Source organism: Nelumbo lutea, chromosome 4, assembly GCF_056320005.1.
Source record: "Nelumbo lutea isolate HS-2025 chromosome 4, American lotus-T2T, whole genome shotgun sequence".
NCBI lineage: Eukaryota > Viridiplantae > Streptophyta > Magnoliopsida > Proteales > Nelumbonaceae > Nelumbo > Nelumbo lutea.
This window is the reverse complement of record NC_142687.1, coordinates 49,772,944-49,778,676: the sequence shown is the minus strand read 5'-3', so window position 1 is coordinate 49,778,676 and position 5,733 is coordinate 49,772,944. Positions and strand designations below refer to the sequence as shown.

The 5,733-nt window shown below is 45.1% G+C and overlaps 1 pseudogene across 1 annotated transcript; it reads right to left on the bottom strand.

The window, feature by feature from the left end:
- Nucleotides 1-639: 639 nt before the first annotated feature.
- Nucleotides 640-2,275, bottom strand: LOC148855676 (pentatricopeptide repeat-containing protein At5g66520 pseudogene; annotated as a pseudogene). Its single transcript, XR_016112291.1, has one exon. The product of XR_016112291.1 is annotated as a pentatricopeptide repeat-containing protein At5g66520 pseudogene (transcript).
- Between the last annotated feature and the right edge of the window lie 3,458 nt (nucleotides 2,276-5,733).

Here is a 5,733-nt window from a genome sequence, read left to right as displayed (position 1 = left end):
GAGAGAGAGAGAGAGAGATTTAGCAATGGTCTTATTAGAGAGTAAATATGGATTTTATGAGATGCAATAAAAACCCATGAGGTTTTTAATGATTTAATTAAAAAATAAATGTGCATATGTGTGAGAAAGGAGAGGAGGAAGAGGTACATGTGAGCTATGTGGTGAGAGGACCCTCAAAACATTTGATTCCCTTATCACCCCTACCCTCTTCCCTCCATTTCTATCCAAATATTTGATTCCCTTCTCATAACAACATTAAGCTCCATACAGACCTAGAGAAACTTGGACTGGTTCCCAAATCCCACTAAGAATCATCCCCGTTGACACTTAGTGGTTGGAAATGGGTGTGTGCTTAATAAGAAAAAATATAAATAAGCAACACAACGTGATTCAATCATAAAGAACAAATTCAATAAAGAGGGGATGTGCATACAAGTGTACAATGAGAACAGATTATTAAATTAGAAAAGTCTGCTCAAAGCTAATTGCCCATTTGATTGATCAACAAAACTATCAAGTTTCTAATATCAAAAGTAATTGTGAATCTTTTTTGGATAACATAATCAGGAAAAATAAGGTAAATTTAAAATATCTCAATTCTCACCAGAATGTGGTAACTTGGAAATCATTTGAGCAGGATTAGAGCAAGTAATGGTGTTTTTTTTTTTCTGTATTAATGCAGACAGTTGATTTACAAGACCAAGTCAGAAATATCAACCCCTTGCAGTCCGGTTCAACATTACATATTGTGGGTATTATTTGGAATAATCACCCAAATCAAAGCTTAATCAAGATCAATTTATATGCTGCACTACAAATGAATTTGTTCGATGGCGATTTCATCATCATCATCATCATCAAACCCAAAAGACTTGAATTGTTTATTGATTCCAAGCAACAACAACATGATATCCTCCATAACAAAATGAAACTTGTCTCCTGCAATGAATTCATGAACTACACCGTCCACCTCAATCAAGCTACACCCCGGCACTTTTCTCACATTCTTCTCCTCCATACCCTTCCTTACCATTTCTACAACTTCCCACTGATTAGCTGAAGCATAAATGTTAGACAAGAGAACATGAACCCCACCATGATCAAGGCTCCGACCCATCAGGCTCCCCACTGTTTCTTTACCTAATTCAACATTGCCATGTACTCTACAAGCGTTAAGCAATGCACCCAACACATATGAATCAGGCTCCATGGGCATCTCTGTTACAACTTTCTTTGCCTCCTCGAGCATCCCTGCTCTCCCCAATAGATCCACCAAGCACCCATAGTGCTCAACGCCTGGATTAATTGCATATACCTCGGTCATGCTATTGAAAAATCTCAACCCTTCTTCTACCAATCCCATTCGACTGCAAGCACTTAAGACACATATAAATGTAACCTCATTTGGCTTAACTCCTTCCTTTTGCATCTCAACAAACAACTCAATGGCACTTGCACTCTGGCCATGGTTTGATAGGCCTGATATCATAGAAGTAAAGGTGTAAACATCTCTCTCAGGCATCTCATTAAAGACTTGGCGAGCCGTATCTATACACCCACATTTAGAATACATATCTACGAGAGCTGTACCCAGTATTCTATCCAATTCCATCTTGTTTCTATCCACGTAAGCGTGAATCCATCTTCCTTGATCCAAGGCCCCAAGAAAAGCACAAGCAGAGAGTGCACCAACAATCCCAGCATGATTAGGTTGGAACCCAGCATGTTGCATTTCGTTAAAAAGCTCCAGAGATTCTCTGAACTTACCAACTTGAGCATAACCCGTGATCATAGCACTCCAAGAAACAGCATTTCTCTCAGGCATTTTCTCAAACAACTGCCGAGCAATTTCGAGTTGTCCAGATTTGCAATAACCACTAATTACGGCGGTCCATGAAATAACATCAAGGTTCAAACTCCTATCGAACAATTTTCGAGCGGAAGCAATGCACTCACAATTGGCATATAAATGGATTAAACCGTTCTGAACAAAATCATAACACTCCCACCCAAGTCTAACAACTTGGGAATGAAATTTCAGCCCAAGCCAAATACTAGAAAGGTCCACAGAAGCTTTGAGGAGAAAGGAGAAAGTGTAGTTGTTCGGTAAGAGGCCACTCTGTAGCATTTGTTTGTAGAGTAAAATGGCTTTCGCGGGTTCCTTTCTCTCCGCGAAAGCTCTAATCATGGTGTTCCAAATGAAAGTCGTGCGGTGGGGAAGATGGCGAAAGAGAAGGTAGGCGTGATTGAGATCGCCAAGGTCGGAGATCGCGCAGAAAAGGGGATTGCAGTCTACTTATCCCAAAAAAAAAAGACTAGCATATTTGTATGAAATTTAGGAACAGATCATGGTGATTCTATTATATTGCTCACACCGAAAAACACCTAGTCTATTGTCACGAATGTTTTAAAAACTATTTTGATGAGGGATGATTTGGCCTGACACCTAATAAGTAAAGAATAGGTGGATGTGGCATGTCAATCATATAACAAATCAGCATGTAGTGCCACGTCAGAATATCATGGGACCTCGGGTGCTCAGTCACTTTGAAGTTGGAGCACCTCAGTACCCACGTTAGACCTGTTCATGGGTTGGGTGGCCCGACGAGCCGGCCGGCCCCCAGACGGGCTTGAACATGGTTATAGGCCCGCGGGCTTAAACTCGGGCCAAAAAGCCCAACCCGCAATAAATTCGAGCTGGGCTCGGGTTTTGTCAAAATAGCCCGACCCGACCTAAACCTAGACCTAAAAAACCCTAATCGAATAGCCACATCTTTTTATTATCTCTTTGCCTCTTTCCCTCTTCTTTTTCTAGCTGAACCCTAACCCTTCATCTCCAACCTCCACATCCTTCACACTCCATAGTAAGGTGGCAAACGTTCACTAGTGCAATAACTCCGGCAGCAACGGTGAGTTCTCTCTCTCTCTCTCTCTCTCTCTCTCTCTCTCTCTCTCTCTCTCTCTCTCTCTCTCTCTCTCTCTCTCTCTCTCTCTCTTCTCTGCAAAATTTATTAGGTCGGGCTTTGGGCTTTTTATCAGGACCGGGCTCAGGCCCAAGTTATAGGCTCATAGGTCGGGCCGAGCTCGGGCTCGAGCCTAGCATATTTTCATTAGTGGGGACAAAAAGCTTGGCCCAAGCCCGGCCCAGCCTGACTCATGAACAGGTATAACCCACGTACACCGAGATGCCACGTAGCCGAACCTAGAAGCTTATCTGTTGTCTCCGAACTTCTCGGGATCACGCCGCGTAACTGTAGGCCTTATCCTCGCCCCGCTCAAATCGAAGGGAAACGGTAAGCCTCATTAACTGGTACATTATCCTCCTTTCGAAGCGGAACGGATCCCTACATCATGGACCAAAGATTTTATGAGTGTTTCGTGAGACCCACAGTAGCCCAACTATATAAGGGCATCAACCCCCAAGACTCAGGTACGCACGATTACTTACTCACTAACCTACTTGCATTCAAACTTTTAGCTCGTAACCAGAGTACAATACTGATTTAAGCATCGGAGCGACCTCGCCGGGTTAGCCACCCCGGGTTCTTTGATTCTTTGTCTTGAGCTTGGTCCAGCTCGCCATGCAACTAGTGTTCAGGAAATATTCCAGCTAGGAGCTTCTAGATCGCGCACCATCAAATGGCGTCGTCTGTGAGAACCAATCAAAATGTCAACCTTACACCTCATCCATCACCTTATTCTTTCTCAATGGCATCTTCAAGCAACACCAGCAAGGGCATCGACATGAGCGTCACTAGGGGGCAGGACCACCCAGCATCACTCTCTCAAGGCCCTTCAATGACTATCAGGCAGTTTACCATCACCCTCACTGCCTCAAGGGTCCCCACTGTGTCGATTGAGCAAACGAGTCAGCAGATAAATGTCCTGCTGCCCCAGGCAAACACCACTTTCTCGGAACCCTTGGTGATTCCTCCTGGGGTAGGACATCACCAATTCGATGATCTAGTTTAAAGTGTCAGAACCATGTAGATTCAGATGCAGCAGATGCATCAGTTCCAATAATTTCAGCAATACTATTTATGCCAGCAATACCAGCAACAGTTTCCACCATTATAGCCAAACCAGAAACTAGGTCAGTACCAAAATCAGAACTAGAACCAGTAGTCTCATCAAAGTGTTCGCTGATCTCCCCATCAGGGTGAGAGAAATTCACAGGTTCCAGTCCCTCCTAGGGACCGGACCCCAGATCGGGGTAGGACCGACAGCCAACACACCCCCTAGTTTCTCAAAGGGGGAACCTAAAAGATAGGCCCGAGGTCAGCCAGCATGAAAGAAACAATCAGCAACAACACTCACGACCTGAGAATTGCGAGTCACGACTCGACGATCGCCAGCTTGGGGCCTGAGGTGCGAGCTCGATATGAGACCCCTCGGCACCCCGCAACAGCCAGCACTGGTCTCGCAACCAAGAAGAAGCAGGAGGAAATAACCCAGATCTACCTCGCAACAGTGTTCAGGAGAGAGAGCGGACCAAAATCGAAGTACTTGATAACATAAAAGTCAATAGCACCAATGCGGAGCCAGTAAAGAAGCAGCAGTGGTGATGTTGTAAGACTCACCGGTCTTCCACCAGGAACAACCCGCCAGCAAGGAGCAAATGCCTGCTAGAATGAAGCAAGGAAAGGGAGGAAGTGAGCTCGGTAGCTACACATCCGGCTCTTGCCTTTTTGAGTTGGCCCTCCCCCCTGTCACCCAAGCTAATAGCAACCCCAATGCCGAAGGATTTCAAGGTACCCCCATTGAAAAAGTATGATGGAAGTTTGGACCCCAACCACCATGTAGACACGTTCCAATCTCATATGCATCTCACCGAAATAGACGAAGTGTGCATGTGCGTGGCTTTCTCCACCACTTTCAAAGGAATAGCTCAGACTTGGTACAAGAACATGCGCCAGACTCAATCAAAAGTTGGGCACAGTTCGTGAATATGTTCACGGCCCACTTCATCACTACTAAGAAGTGTCCGAAATCACAAGAAAGCCTTCTGAACATAGTGTAGAGGGAAAACAAATCAATTTGTTTCCATACAATCCTCGACATGGGGCAGATAAACATCAAGGGTCCAAGAAAAGAGGTAGATAAACATTAGTCGATATGGAGCTCCTCGTCCCCAATAGTAACTCAGGTAGGTTGGTCAGTCTCCATACAATCCTTGATAGCAGCGTCTCCGTCTCCCTCCTCCGTTGTCTCTTCATCAAGGAGGACATCATCACTCTCCTCCTCAGAATCCAAGTCCTTAGCAGCCTCCCCGACCATCTCCTTGGTGACCCTGGATGTGGTGACAGCGCTGAGGTCGAGCTTGGGAAACTCACGTCGTGTCAGCCACCTACAAAGTTAGAAGCCCTTGTGATAGGCTGTTGTGTTGGTCTCGATCAACAATTTGTGTTGCTTCTCCAAAGACTTAGACTCCTCGATGGCCTAAACCTTGGCGTCCTTGATTGTGTCATTGAAGATCTTCGTGCACTCCTTCATGAGCTCCTCAATGCTCTCCTTCTCCCTCTAGAGAGCCTCCCTTTCCTCCTTGAGTTTCTTCTTCTCCTCCCTCAGCAGCACAATCAGCTCCTTCTGATTTCATGCATCCTTCTCCAACTTATGAATTTCACCACGAGCTAAGTCTAGTTTGCGTTGAATGCTCCTAGAGGTTTCTATAGCCTATAGGGCTTGCTTCAGATGCACCTCGAATTGACAAGCTAGAGCGTGAATGGCAGAGTT